Source organism: Leptonychotes weddellii, chromosome 6, assembly GCF_054177405.1.
Source record: "Leptonychotes weddellii isolate Sample4059 chromosome 6, ASM5417740v2, whole genome shotgun sequence".
NCBI lineage: Eukaryota > Metazoa > Chordata > Mammalia > Carnivora > Phocidae > Leptonychotes > Leptonychotes weddellii.
In genome coordinates this window covers 137496197-137511650 of record NC_138374.1, presented here as the reverse complement: position 1 = coordinate 137511650, position 15454 = coordinate 137496197, and positions in this window count along the sequence as shown.

The window sequence follows — 15454 nt, the reverse complement described above, 5'->3', positions numbered from 1 at the left end:
CCTCCCCCCACAACAAATTGGGGGTGAGGGGGATAGGGGGAAGAAATCCACTTGTACACCGAGTGCCCGGGGCCTGCAGCCCTCCGGCCCGCAGCGCGAGGGCCCCCAGCAGGCAGAGCACTGGCGGAAACCCACCTGCCTCCATCCCCACGCCCCTGGAGGCCGCGATTTCCAAGCCGAGGCTGAAGCCAAGCCGCCAGCCCCGGCTGGGTGTGCACACACTGCACCTCACTGATCCCGAGAGGCGGGCCCGGGGTGCGGGCTCTCGGCCCGCGGGGAAGCCCTATCATCCCACCTGAAGGAGAGGCGCTCGCTCCCCGCTCCCCGGGGCTAAGGCCAAGGCGGCGCCCACCTGCTCTGCTGGGGACACCTGTAGCCGGTTTTGTCAGCGGCTGTTTACAGACGGCAGCTTTATGCTGAGCGCTCCTTCCTGAGGGAAAGGACCGCGGGGTCCCTCCGCCCGTTTTCACCCGTGCCCCCAAGGGACTCGGGTCACCGGTGCTCTGCTATTTTGCCCGAAGTCTGTCAGGGACGAGGAGGAAAACAGAAACTTGGGAAGAGAGGGAGAAGCCAGAGGGAGAAGGGATAGGATGGCGTCCCCACCCCCCACCCAGACATTTATTTCTCTTCCATCCTCGGGAAAATGGAGTGGAGCAGGGCGGGGAGCAGAGGAGGGAAGTCGCAGGAACTGGCAGGCACATCAAGGCAGAGTGTAATTAATTGGTGCGTTAAGCCGCTGGGCTCCGCTTTGGTACGAGTGAACCAGGAGGAAAACGATGTCTCGGAAGGGAACCGTTCCTCCTCCCAAACACAGTATTGCAACACACAGTGTACGGGGACGCCCCCCCCCCCAAGAAAGCGAGCAATGAATTCTCCCGGGATTCAGAAAGAAAACCATGGGAAGTTCGAGTGCTCCATATCATTGAGCAAACGCCTCTCCAACCACCGCCTCTCCCCTCCATCAATCTCTCTCTCTCTCTCTCCTCTCTCTCTGTTGCTACCTACATATTCCTTTTGTTCAAGGTATAAAGAGAAACCGCAGCCCCTACCTTTGAGTACAAACCCCAAGAGAGCTCGGTCTCTATCACCATAACAACAATTCCAAACATCCCAAAAATCAGAGCATAGTCACTGAGCCGCTTCCTCTTTTCAAACAGGGCCCTCCTGTGTCCCAGCTTATAGCCAATGTTCTGGTTTTTCCGCTTGTTGGCTTTGGGGAAGGTGGTGCTGCTGGGAGTGGTGCTGACATGCTGGTGGTTGTGGGTGGCGCTGGGGTGGCGGAGCAGGGTCTGGTGGGCATGGTTGTCCTCCCGGGAGGAGATGATGATCTCGGGGGGGTTGCTGGGGCTGAAGAGCTGGAGGGGCTGGCCTTCGGGCTCGGCCTCGATGAGGTTCCTCCGGGAGGCACTGAGCCGGCTGAGGGGCTTCATGACCCCACCACTGTACTTGCAGGAGCTCATGGCGATCTCCGTGAACGGGTTGCTGTCCCGCCGGTGCCGGCCGCCTCCACCAGGCCCACTTGTGGCTGTGGAGCTTGGAGAGTGGCCAAGCAAGTGGTCATTGAGATTGAGCTGGCTGCCCTGCCTGGAGGAAGGGTGGAGGACGGCGGTGGAGTTGGCCGAAGGGAGGCCCCTGAGCGTCGTGGGAGAGGAGTGCAGCAGGCCCGGCTGGACAGGCTGGCTCTGGAGTTGGGCGAGCAGAGACAAGGGATGCGGCGGCGGCGGCGGCGGCTGGAGCTGTGCGGGCTGAGGCGGCACCAGGGGTCCCGGGGGCTGCTGGGGGGCCGCCGCCGGCTGGGGCTCGTCCCCGGAGGATGGACAGGGACACTTGGGCTCTTCATCCAGGTCCCCCACCCCCGAGTCATGGAAGTGCCCAGAAGTGTCCATCTTGGGGCCTGGCTGGATTCCCTGCAGCACAACCCCCCACCCCAAAGCCACCCTCGCTCCAAAGATGTCCTCAGAGAAAGCCAGGCATCCAAGCCCCCGGCGCGTGTCTTGGCCCCAGTCTTCTTTCCTTGGCTTCGGTCCTCTGGGGCTGCCTGGGGTCCAGACGCCGCCACTCAAGGATGCATTGCCCTGGGCAGGAGGGGCCCGGAGCCAGAAGCAGCGGAGAAGGAACTCCGTCTCAGGAGCTGGCCCTCTGGGAGCGCGCACGGCCAGGCTCAGCCTCACTCCTCGCGGGCTCAACAGCTTCGCTCCCCTCCTGCGGCCAGCGCTACACGGCAAGCCAAGCCCACTTAGTGGCCGCGGCCCTCATTGGCTCGGCTCAGGTCTCCACCGCCTCCAGGCTCCGCCCCCGCGCAGGCTCCTCCCCGGGGGCGGGGCCAGCCGCCCGCGGCCCCCACCCCGGGCCGCGCAGCGAGGACAGAGGGCGCAGGCCCCGCAGCGAGCGCTGGGAGCTGTAGTTTCCCACGCGGGGCCGGCCCGCCCTCCTGCGACAGGTGCAGCGGGCGTCCGCGAGCCACGGCGACAGGGACGTGCGCGCACGCGGGGCGCCGAGGGGGGCGGAGCGGGGCCTGCCGAGGAGGGGAGCCGCGCACCCTGACGCGGGGGCGGGCAGCGGCAAGAGTCATGGTCACTAAAGGCCGGGGTCTTCCTCAGGTAGACCTCCACGCGCCGGGGAGGCGGGCCTCGTGTTCCCGGCGCACGCACTGATGCTCAGAGACGTCGAGCAGCTACTTCAGGGTCACCGTCCTGACCCCAGGTGCGTGAGCTCACCTACTGATGAGCGCCGCAGTAAGTGTGCAGGGCGCCCCTTTGTCATTCCCAGCCGTGATGTCATCATTCTCCTTTCACAGGAAAAAAATCCCACAGGCCCAGATAAGTCCCTTGGCAGCTGTGCCCAGCTGGTAATTGAGGGCGCTAGGGTTTGAACCCAGGTGGGTGGGACCCCCGGCTCCTACACCCTCTCCCAGGATGCCTTCCCGCCATGACGCTCAGCTCCGGGAATGTTGCTCCAAAGATGGTGAGGAAGAACTGCCTTCCCAGCGGGACGGCTCCCGCGGGACATGGAGTCAGCAGAGGGTCTGGCTGGGGGTCACCCACCCCACCTGCTCCGCCCGGCGGCGCTCTGGGAGTCAGGGTTCGGAACAGCGGTGGCTTCCCGGGCTCAGGGCCATCATCAAGGATTCATTAAGCTCCCACCGTGTGCAAAGGGAGTTCCAAAGACGCAGGACCTGAGCTGAATGCATTTCCACTTCTAACCGCAGCAGACTTAGGGATCAGGGAGGAAGGGGTCGTTGTGGGATTCGCCAGGCACACCTGGGGTTTTAAGAGGAGGAATGATTTCCTCTGTCCAGCTGCTTCCCTGAATAGGAAGGGGACAGAACAGGAGAGCCCTCCACACACACGGAGACACCACACAGGGGCACACGTGTGCTTAGGTGTCATGCACCAGCCCACAGGCACCTGTGGGCACACACACACAGGGGGTCTCTAAAGCAGCTCTCTTGAATGGTGAGCAGCAAGTGGGCAGAGGTCCCACAAATGGGCCCAGAGGACCCTATGCATGCCAGGCTCACCTCTCCAATCCCCTATTGGCCCTGAGGATTAAAAACTAAATATTACCTGTAATCTAAGCCACAACCCCAGAAACCTGAGTAATTACACTTACACACAGTAATCCTGATTGTTATTATTATTGCCAGCGACGTGGTCATCCCCTGCACCCCACTGCCCCTACAAGGCACAAGCTTGCGGGCTCCCGTGTTGTCCCGTGGCCATGCAGGCCCTCCAGAGCCCACCCACTCTCCAGCATGCCCTGCCCTCCTTCCCCTTCCCCTCTGTCTACTTGCTTTCCCTTCCCCCATGCCCAAACAGAGCACCTGTTTGGTTCAAGGCTCCAAATCACATACTTAGGCTTAATGATTTCCTAATAAATTATCATTACTATGTTGTTAGTAACAGAATGTGCTGTTGGTATTGGTTCTCAGTGCCAGATACAGCATCTGGGCTGTGAAAAAAATCAATTTCCAGGGACAGACTCCAGGCCTGGGCATTTCTGTGCCCACCCCACTGCTGTGACCTGCCTCAGCTGACCTTTCTGGGCCAGCCTCCTGCCGCTGGCTCTCCGGGCTGTGCCACCTGGATCCAAGCAGGGACTGAGTGTGCCCTCTGTCACAGGTGGGGGTGAGAAACAGCCTGGATGGGGAGGGAGGGCCAAACTGGGCCAGAGCCGAAGCTGGACTGCAGACTCATCTGGAAATGGGCTGGAGCTCGACGGCTAGGACACCGAAGCAGCTCACGCCCTCCCCGTGGCCGCCCTGTTGGAGTGGGGAGAGCAGAGCCTGAGCCTGCTCTCTGAGCCGCTCGCTGTGGGGCCTGCGCCCTCTGCCCAGGCTGGGGCCCCCTCTGCCACACCATAGCCACGTGACCACAGGCAGGATGACTCCCTTCTAATCTTCAGCTTCCCACTCTATAAACCGAGAGTCCCTGTCTCACGGGGTTTGGAGGAGGACTTGATGCAGGTCAGTATGAGTGGGCCATCCCACCAGACCACACTGGGAGCTGCTCAGCCCCAGGGCCTGACCACATCAGGTCTTCCATCCTGGCCTGCTCTTCTCGTCCCTCCACCGCTGCATGTCCAAACCCTCCTTGTTGGGAAGCCCCAGCAACTCCCCTAGCCCCCAGCTATAACCATGTCTTCAGAACAGCCCTCGAGTTGGAGCTATCAACCATTTTACAGATGAGCAAACCGAGGCATTAGGCAAGTTTGAAAACTTACCTACAGTTACTAACTGGTAACTAGCGGCAAAGCTGGAATCAAATCCAGGTCTGTCCAACCCCCGGTACTTTCCATCTGTCCTGAAATCCATATCAATAGGATTCAGTCTTATTGATATTTACTAAACTAAACTTTACCATATAACTCACATAGTCAGCCCTCAGGAGCTTATGGTCTCACCATAGAGGCAAGCTACACTTTATCATCATGGGATGATAAAGAACCACAACAGAGATCCCAAAGTGTGGCCCAGGCAATAGAGTTCATTGAAGGCAGAAGGTAATCAACAGAGGTTTCATGGAAGTGGTGGGTATTGAGCCACACCTTGAAGGATGGGCTCTTCCTTCAAACACCTTAGGCCTGGTCTACAGGCTCACCTCAGAGACGCCGTGGTCTCGGTCCCAGACCACTGCAATAAGCCGGTATCGGAATAAAGCAAGTCAAATAAGTTTTTTGGTTTCCCAGTGCGCATAAAAGTTATGTTTGCCCTATAGTGTAGTCTATTAAGTGTGCAATTGCATGATGTCTAAAAAAACCAATATGTTTACCTTAATTAAAACACACCTTATTGCGGGGCACCTGGCTGGCTCAGTCAGAGGAGCATGCAACTCTTGATCTTGGGGTTGTAAATTCAAGCCCCACGTTGGGGGTAGAGATCACGTAAAATCTTAAAAAAAAAAATACTTTATTGCTAAAAAATGCTAACCATCATCTGAGCTTTCAGCAAGTCATATTCACTGATCACAGATCATAACAAATAGGATAATGAAAAAGTCTGAAATATTGCAAAAATTACCAAAGACAGAGTGAGCAAATACTGTTGGAAAAATGGCACTGATAGACTTGCTCGATGCAGGCTTGCCACAAACCTTCCATTTATTAAAAAAAAAAAAAAAAGGCAGTATCTGTAAAGCGCAATAAAGCAATGAGTAATAAATGGAGGTGTGCCTGTATGAAGCTGAAGGCAAGGGAGCGTGGTGGGGCTTCGAAGCTCAGGGAGCACAGGGAACGTGAGTGAGGATATGCTCATCAAACCCAGGGAGGAAGAGATGGCCTTTGGCCTCCAGCTGCACATCAGCCTGCTGCCACTTATCCCCACTGTCCTCTCCACTCAGCCCTCACCGCCTCCCTCCTTACACCCAACACCATCTTCTTCTAGGTCCTCCAGCAAGCTATGCTTCCTTCTGCCTGGCATACCCTTCCCTGCATCTTCATCTAACACAATCTTCTTTGCCCTCAAAGAGATGACTCACAGGTCCTCCTCCTAGGAAGCCTCTCCTGAGCTCCTCAAATCCAGATTAGGGGCCCTTCATACGTATTTTCACACCCTGTGCTCACCTCTGTCCCTGTCTTTATCAAGCGGTATATCTGTTATCTCTTTGGGTGTCCTTTTCCCCCCTCGACGGTGACCTTCTTGAGGGCAGGAATGAGGTCTTCTCCAGCACTGTATCTGCAGCTCTTGCCCATAATAGATGCTTAATAAAGATTAATTGAACTAAACTGAGATTGAAACCCAGAAGAGGTCATTTGGAGGCAAATAAAAGGAAGTTGTAGTATTTTCCACAACAAATAATGACCACAGTTTCCCCATCAGTAAAATGAATGAAACAGAAGAGATAATGCCTAAGATCATTAACCTTAAAATCCCATAGTCTGTGATCTGTGGAAATTGTTACTCCCAAAAGGTAGAACTGACTGAAAATAAGTTTAAGAAAAATGATGATTTGTGGTTTATATGGCTGTCTTTCCCAGTATACTGTGAACTCAACGAGCACAGAGAAGGGGTCTAATTTTTTTCCGTATCTCCAGAACGAAGCAAGGTGCCTGGCCATGGATATACTCATTAAAGGTTTATTGGATGGCTGGTTGTGTGGAAGAGTGGATGGGTGGATGGATAATGGATGGATGGATGGATGGATGGATAGGTGGGTGGTGGGTGGATGATGGATGATGGATGTGTGGATAGGTGAGTGGGTGGATGGATGGATGGGTGGATGGGTGGGTGGGTGAGTGGATGGATGGATGAAGGAGGAGTGGTTGGTTAGATAGGTGGGTGGATGGATGGATGGATGGATGAATGGATGGGTGGATGTATGGATGGATGGATGATGGATGGATGGATAGGTGGGTCAATGGATAGATGATATATGGGTGGATGGGTGGATGGATGGGTGGATGTGTTTGTGGATGGATGGATAAGTGGATGGGTGAGTGGGGAGGTGGATGGGGAGGTAGGTGGGTGAGTGGATGGATGGATGAGTAGGTGGATGGATGATGGAGAGATGGATGGGTGGATAAGTGGATGGATGGATAGATGAACAGATGGATGGATGATGGACAAGTGGATGGGTGGATAGGTGGGTGGATGGATGGATAGATGGATGGGTAGATGGATAGATTTAAATATAGTGATAGATAATAGTGGGTTTTTAGAAAAGCCTGTGTATTTAAGGGATATTCTTAACCTTCCAGGGATAGACAATATCATAAAATCAACCATGCCCTCCCTCAGACCCTGGAAGGTTGGGGCAGAGACTGCTCTGGACTGAACAGCTCATTAGCCCATCCAGGTTCAGTCATTACTATGTTCTTACCTAGGAGCTTTGTCACTAGATCAATTAATGCTTTTTTTATTTATTCATTTATTTCAGGGAGAAAGAGAGAGGAAACACAGGGAGGGGCAGAGGGAGAGACTCCCAAGCAGACTCCTCACTGAGCACGGTGCCCAACATGGGGCTTGACCTCACAACCCTGAGATCACAACCCAAGCCAAAACCAAGAGTCAGGTGCCCAACCAACTGAGCCACGCAGGTGCCCCATTAATGCTTTGCTAATAAAAGCAATTCCAGTGTTTGCCCAGCACGTTCACAAAAATATTCATCTCCACCTCCCGGCAGCCCTGAAAGGCAGACCGAGAAGGTCCTGTTGCTCCATGCATTACACGCTCACCCCTGTAAACTAAAGCTTAGAAAGGTTTAAGTGACTCGTCTGGGTCACCAGTTAGTCGTGGATTGGAACACGAATCCCGCTGACCCTAGGCTTGCGCTCTTTCCCCGTCGTGCTGCCAGGAACATCATTCCCCAAGGCCCGTACACAGTCCTACTGGAATTTAAGGAGAGCACTCCAAGCCTCCCCAGACCTGCCCCCCTCTGCTCCTTCCCCAGTGTGACATCACCCCCTCTTCTGAGTTTCCTTCGCACTGCCGCTGGATCTTTCTGGGGATGCTTTTCACCTCTCGCCTTGTATTACAGTTGTCTGTGTTCATGTCTTTTCTCTCTGTGTTTTAATTCACACCGTGAGCCCCTTGGTGACAGAAGCTTATGGTACAAATCATAATGCGTGCGCACACACACACACAGCAGCGTGCCTCGCAACCAAACTGCGCGCTGAAGCAGTGACAGCAAGAGCTCAGGGCCCTCTGGCCCCGGACATGCGGCTCGCCCCTCTCCGACTGTCAGCAAAGGCCAGTGCTTCTTCTGTCTGAGCCCCCGCATGCCCAGACCCTGGGGAAGGCCTCTCCCCACTAAAGCCCAGGCCGTGACCGAGCGAGCAACGTGCAGCCTCCTGTGGGCGCTGAGGCCTCTTCAGCATCACACTGTCCCCTCCAGCATCCTGCTTTGCTGAAGGAAAACTGCGCCCTCGCCTGGATCTGACTATAGCGGCAGCCAGGGCCTCACAGCCCACGTGTCCTGGCGCATCTGCGGAGGGTCTGCTCTGTGCGTGTGTGGTTTCAACCCCCAATGGGGTCGGGTCGGCATCCCTGTTCTACAGCTTCTGAGAAGGTAGCTGGCTTGCTCTTCTTCTCAGAGGAGGCAAGATGCCCAGCCCGAAGCCAGAAGGTCTGCCCACTCACAGGTCACCTTACCCAGGCAGCCACCGCCACTGGGCCTCTTCCCCTGCCACAGAAAATACATGTCCTGCTCGGCTTCCGGTCCAGGTTCTCCACGAAACTCCCTCCGACAGAGGCGGGGAAGCTTCCCGAGCAGCCCGGCGGGTGCCTGTCTGGCAGAAACTGGCGAGCGTGCTCCTGCACTGGGTGCGGCCTGAGGATGGAGGGGAGCCGCCAGGCACAGCCTTGGGCTGGGAGCCCGAGCCCTCTGGTTCCTGCCGATGACCCACGAGCAGGTGCACCACTCTGAGCCCGTAGACCCGGGCCCGTCCACGCCTCCCCCAGCAACTGGTCTGTGAAAATCGAGATACACTTTTCAGGGCTTCTCCCGACCCCTCCTCCACAGCTTTGGTGTGGAAACTTGTTGTTTTGGCCAGATGAGTCAGGCCGGATGCCACGTTTATTTACTTGAGGGGTCAAGGGTCAAATGAAAGTTGCTGATGTCCAGAAAGAAAGCATGGGAAGTGGGCACAGCGAGCACCTGTCACCACAATGTTCTGCCCGGCCCCCGAGGAGCTGGTAGAGGTGCACATACTTTGCAAACTAGAACGTGGTGCCCATGGGAACTGGGCCAGGGCAAGGACCTTGCTGGCCTCTGGCGGTTGAGGGAAGGCCCACGCTGGCCCCTGCCTCGCCAGGGCACAGGGTCCGAGCCTCCTCCCTGGAGCCTGGGCAGGTGCAAAGGCTGGCATGCTCAGGACTGGGTCGGCGGAGAGAGCCGGTCGCCAGCCCACCCGGGCTCAGCGGGGCGCGTCCACGGCCAGCCCAGCCTGCAATGTAGGTGACGGCTCCTTCCACCCAGAGACCCAGCCTCACGGGGGCGGGAGTTTTGTCTGTTCTGTTCGCAGCTGAATCCCCTGTGCTTGGCACAGAGCATGTTCCCGGCCCCAGTCCCAAAGGCCCAGCGAGAAAAATTACCTCTAACGGTCTCACAAACCCAGAGCTGCTCAGGTGGGAGGGCCCAGAACCGGGGCAGCCCCCGGCCCCTGGCAGGGAGGGGGGCCGCGAGCATGCTGCAGGCCCTGCTGACCCCCACTCCTGAGAAGTCAGGTGAGGCCTGAGCCCTCCGAGCCGGCCGGCGCTCTGGGCCCCAGGCTGCATTCGGCCGGGGCAGCTGAAGCAGGAGGGGCCTGGGGGCTCGCAGCCCAGCTCTGGCTCTGAGTGAAGGCGCCCCGCGGGCTGATGCTCCCCACCTGGGGTACCGCCGCTTGGGCAGGTTTGTGAGGAGTGTGGCGCCCTCTGCTGGTGGCAGGTGCACATGGCCCTGCTCTGCAGGCACCCGGGGCCGTGCACCCAGATCCCAGACACGACCTGCAGGGCCCTCACTTTCTGCCTCCTTCCGTGGGGGCCCGGCGACTGGCCCAGTGCCAGGATTCACCTGGTGAACATTGTCAAGGGGGCTCCTATCTGGCAGGGCCTTGAGGTTTTCCATCGGCGAAGAAGAGATCACCCCTGCTGCCACCCCAGGTGGGGCAGGATGACGCCCTGGAATGAAAGGGTGAGGGCCCACAGAGGTGCCTCAAGGCCTCCCCGCACTGGGAGGTGGCCCCCTCCAGGACCCTCAGGACCCTCTCTCCTGTCACCTGCCATAGGACGGCGGGCAGCTCGGCTCACGGCAAACCCTCCCCCACCCCCACGCCAACCTCCTCTGCCCAGGCCCCCAGCTGCAGCCAGGCCTCTGTGCCCAGCGCTTTGACATGAATAATGCAGAAGGGCAGGCATCTGGCTCACCTCCCTCCTTTGCCCCCTTGTCTCCGGTAGAGTGGAAGCCGGAGGGTTGCTATGGACACCGTCCCTCCTCGGGAATAATCTGCAGCCGCCCGCCCTGCTGGAGTCCAGGTGCCTGGCCGCGGGGCTCAGAGGCGGCAGGAGGCTCCCGGGCAGCTCCGGCACAAGCAGGAGAAGCAGGATCAGATGGGCTGAGGGGAGGGGGCCCGACGAGATGAAATCGCACAAAATGGGAAGCAACAAGCTCGATCTGTGCAGGGAGTTGGACAGAACCAAGGTCGATTTAGCCAGAATTAGAAAAGCAATCGTGTCTGAACAGGCTCCCCATCAAATGGGACATGAATCGCTTGGCCGGCACCTCCCGTTTGGGCAGGGGTGCGGAGCGGAGGGAGGACATGCAGAGGTCCCGCGGCGGGTGCAGCAGCCCCTTGCCCTCCCAGAAGAGCAGCCGTGGCTCCAGGATCTTTCCCGAGCGGGACTCCTGGCCGCTCCCCTGCCCGGCTCCACACTGCTGCGCAGCCCCTTCCTTCCCCTGACTGCAGGTCTGGTCGCCACCACGCCGTTGGCTTCCCCACCACGAGGACACACAGGGCACGCAGGCAGCTCCCACCGTGTGGCCAGAGAACTGTGACCTCCAGTGCTGTCTCCTGAGGGCCAGAGCATAATGCTTCTATGAACGTCCCCCCAGGAGATCCGGACACTGCCACTGGGCTGTCCACCCTGAAGTGTCAGCCCTGTCGCCTCGATCCATGCCCCACCACTGCCCACCTGCACACCAGACCAGGTCACCAAGGCCACGACCCTCCACGCGTCCACGGACTCAGGTCCAACCGGACAGGATGGTCCAACGTGGAGCCTCCTTTCACTGTGTTCCACCCCAGGCCGCGTGCCCCTGGACAGGGCACGGCTGACCTCCCCCTGCAGAGCCCCGGTAGCCACAAGGGACCTTTAAAGAGAGGGCCCCTGGGACAGCGGGCTGGGCCCTGTCTGCCGCTGAACGCATGCCCAGCGGCCGGCAGAGTTAGCCGTGCCTCACCCCGACCACCTCCATAAACCGCCTTCCACATGCGTGAACCCTGGAGGAAGAACGTGAACAGACCGGGGAAGCCCGTCTCATCCCAAAGGGCACTGGAGACAGACACAGATAAGGACACACACAAACTCCAGCACGCACACCGGATACACGTACGCACGCGTGCAAAGAGACAGACGGAGGGAGGGATCAAAGACTTTGCCGAATCCCCACATTTATCTCTCTCGTGTTTGTATTTCTGCCATAAAGTACAGGGAAGCAAAACAGAGAGCTGTTCCGCCCCCAGACTCTGAAATGGATGTTCCAGAGCTACCCGTGGAAAGAGGGCCCCAGAGGCCCCCAGCGAGCGGGTGCGGGGCAGCCCGCCAGGCTCCCTCACCAGCGGTGACTCACTCCACACTGACTTCGTAACAAGCAGGACCCCAGCCCACGCTCAGGAGAAGCACAAGCCATGGCCCGTCCTGGACACAGGGACACTCAAGGGCAGTCCTCGTGGCAAGGGTTGGGGCGGGAGAGTGGAGGGTCCTCCGTTCGGACGGGAGGACTCCCAGCCCTGCCGCCCGGTGTTTACCCCCTCCCAGCAGAGCCGCAGCCGGGCCTGGAACTCCCCGAGGCCACGGCAGAGCCCCTGGCAAGTTTCTCAAATGGAACGGCAGCCGCTGGAGCCGTCGGGAGGGACAGAAAGAAAGCAAGCAGCGGCGTGGAGGGCGCGGGACCCGGGGAGCACGAGGGGCCCTGCCCTCCACCCGAGGAATCTTCTCTTCCCGCTCACGGCGCGGCCGGAGACGCTGGAGGGTCCGCGAAGAGAGAACATGTTTCCTGGGGATTTCCAGGCTGCCTGTCACTGGACGGGACGGAGGGAGTGTGGACTGCGGGGGGACACGCCCTCCATCGCCCTGTCCCCAGACCCGGACTGTGCGGCTCAGAACCAGACCCAGCCGGCATCCGGGACCCTGTGTTGCCCCCATCGTGTGAGGAGCCACGGGGACCCGGAGAGGCCGTGGCCCTGCCCAAGACTCATCACCTGAGCTTCAGACTCCCAGGGCCCAGCACCCCCGCCTTGGCCGTTTTCCTCTCTGGCGTTTGAAAGTCACACTTCAGGACGGGAATGGGACGAGGCTGTCCGTGTCAGAACATGTGCCAACAACCCGCCATTATTCTAACTGGGGGTGATTCCCCACAATTTAGGAAGGCTTGCCTCCTCCAGTTGCTTCCGAAGTTGTGTTTCCAGAGTAGATTTTATGTGGCTTCCCCGTGGCCGTCAGGGGCGCTCCTGGGAGGCTGGTGAGTGCTGATCCTCTTTTCTTGGCACAAGGCCTTCTTCGTCCTGCAAACCTGGTGATTAAGCCTCCTGGAACAGGCGAGTGGAAGCCCCGGAGCAAGGCGGTGGCTGTGTACTTACTTCCTGCTTCCACGTCCACTAGAGAAGCTTCTGGATCAGCCAGGAGGCCAGGGAAGGGAAAGAAAGAAGGCAGCCCCAAGACCTTCCCAGAGCTGCTCCCGCCCCTGCACCCTGACTCCATCCGTGGGCACATCTGCATTTCCTAACCAAGGCCGAGAAAGCCGTCAGCGCCCCCTGGCCCAGCAAAGAACTGTTTGGGGGCCAAGCGCTCTCAGACCCAAGACCTTGGCTGATGGGGCTTCCGGTGTAGAGGGAAAGGACAAGATCACAAGAGATCCAGAGACCTGACCCTGCGGGTCTGGGACTGCAGGAAATTGATTTGTGTGTTATCAGCACCAAGGCAGGAATTTTCCAGAATCGATTGCCAGAGACAAGCAAGCAGCCAGGATCTCCCACGTGAGGCTGGACCAGCTCTACCTGGAAAGATGTGCCCTCTTCATGAGGCAGTGGGTGGGGAGCCCTCAGCAGGTCCTCCACAAATGTTCCTTTCTCTCTCTCCTGCTTTTCATCCCTCTTCTGGGAAGGCGTCTAGCCGACGGAGAGGGGCACGTCCGTGAGTAAGGAGGCCTCTGCTGCCTGGATCCGGAGCCCAAAGCTCTGACCTCAATGAGCGCCATCAATTCGAGTTCATGCCCCGCTCAGGAGACGGGAGGGGCAGGCACGCTCGTTTCCAAGGAACACGTGGCGTAGGGAAAGACACTGTGAGCATGGGCCGGCTTAGCTGGGCCTGGCCGGCCTGGGCAGGGCCCGCCTCGGCGGGGAAGGCTGTGTCTCTGGTGCTCACTCCTGCTGGAGGACCCTGCACCTTCCCGCCTTTGACCTCCTAGCAGAGGTTGGGGGGAGTGAAGTCAGACTAACCCAGGGCACACGGAGCCCAGCTCCAAGGCCACGCTCAGCCGGGCAGGTCCAGGCCGCTCCTGGCCAGGGGCCGGTATAGCCCCTTGCAGCTCCTCCATCAGCCCGGCCTTGGCCATTCTGAAGCAGCTTCGCCACGGGGTGCACGGGAAGAGAGAGGAGAGACGCGCATTCACGTGGCAATTTGTCAGCTGCACCAGCAAAGTGATGGTGGGGGGGGGTGGAAGCCAGTGACTCACAGCATGCTCGGGGATCATCTGCTGTTTCCAACCATCCACGGCCCTCATCACCATGGAGAACTGAGAATTGGGTGTCTCTGCCTCCCCCTCAGCGCTGTTGCTGGCCTTAGAGGCGTGATTTGTACTTGGAGCCACGGCGGGTAAGGGACTCGGTCTCCGCACGAAATTTTCCCCAGCGTTGAAATGTCATCAAACAGCTCTCTGCGCCTGGCCCCTCTTGGTCCCTTTAAAAATAGCTGAAAGAAAAACATATGGGGTGTGGGGGGGAGAGAACAGACAATTGTTGAGTGTCTGTGTGGTTCTTGATCCTCACTTTGAGCCAAGGAAGCGTCAGCTCAGAGAGGCTAAGTGACCTGTCCGTGACTTGTCACACCACGGGACAGCAAGGCTGGCCTCCAACGTGGAGCCACCCAGTTCCCAGGCTCATTTCCCCACCCCAGCCCTCCATCCGTGAACTCATACTTCTCTAAAACTTGGCAGGACCGTCTGGGACCTCCCTGTCTTCATCTGCTGAGATGCTCTCAGTTGAGAGGGTTTAAAACCAAGAACACTTACTACCCCACACACTAAGAATTTGGGAGGTAAGACAGTTCCGGGGGCCATTCATTCGGTGGCATGTGTCACCATGGACATAGGTTGTTTCTGACTTTCTGCCCCACTGTCCTCAGCATGTTGGCCACTCCCTCACGATCACAGGAGGGCTAGAGCACCTCCAGACATCGCATCACCACCCTTCATAGTCCAGAAACAACAAAGACACACACCCCTGGCTTGGATTCCTTTTTAATAGTGAGGAAAACTGTCCTCTCCATATCACTGGTCAAAAACAGGTCACATACTCAGAGCTAAGCCACTCTCTGGCCAAGGGGGCTGGGATGGCCGTGTTGGCTAGACTGGGGCCTGTCTTCCTCCGAAGTGGATGTTGATGGGACAAGTGTTGACGAAGTGGGGATTCAAGGAAGAAGTGAGCCCAGCCTTGTGTCCACCAGACCGGCCAGAGAACTGGATGCACCTCATCATAAGGATGATGATAAGGACTAAGGATAAGGACTAAGCTCCCTAGTGTCGACCACAGGACTGTGCTGGCTCAGATAAGGAGGGGTAAGGTGCTGGCTCGCACCGAAAAGAGAAGCGCTGGCCTAATTGTGAGCTGGTTTATCTAGAAGACACACACGTCCAACCTTATTAGAGAGATCTGGGGAAGAAATCTTCTTAAAGACGTGTCCTGTGCGTGCCAGGGAGGCGAAGCCCGCGGTGAAGCCCAGCGGGCCACGCAGGTGCTGGGAGCAGCGGCCTGGTGCCGGTTCCGGGGTCTTTAATTTCCTGCGGGATCCCTGCTGATGATGTCTGGAGATGTTTCTGCTCAAGCAGGGGTACACGAGGGGGGAATGAAAGAGCCTTTATATTTTCACACCACGAATCCAGACTCCTTAAAGAGAGCTGCTTGTCGGGGGAGGCCAGATGAGTTCAGAGCGCCCACCAAGTCTGCCCTGCCCACATGCCCCCAAGGGCAAGTTGGGGCCCCTTTTTGGAGAAAACTGAGGGGGTGACCCAGAGACAGACAGGAGATGAGAAAGAGAAAAGCG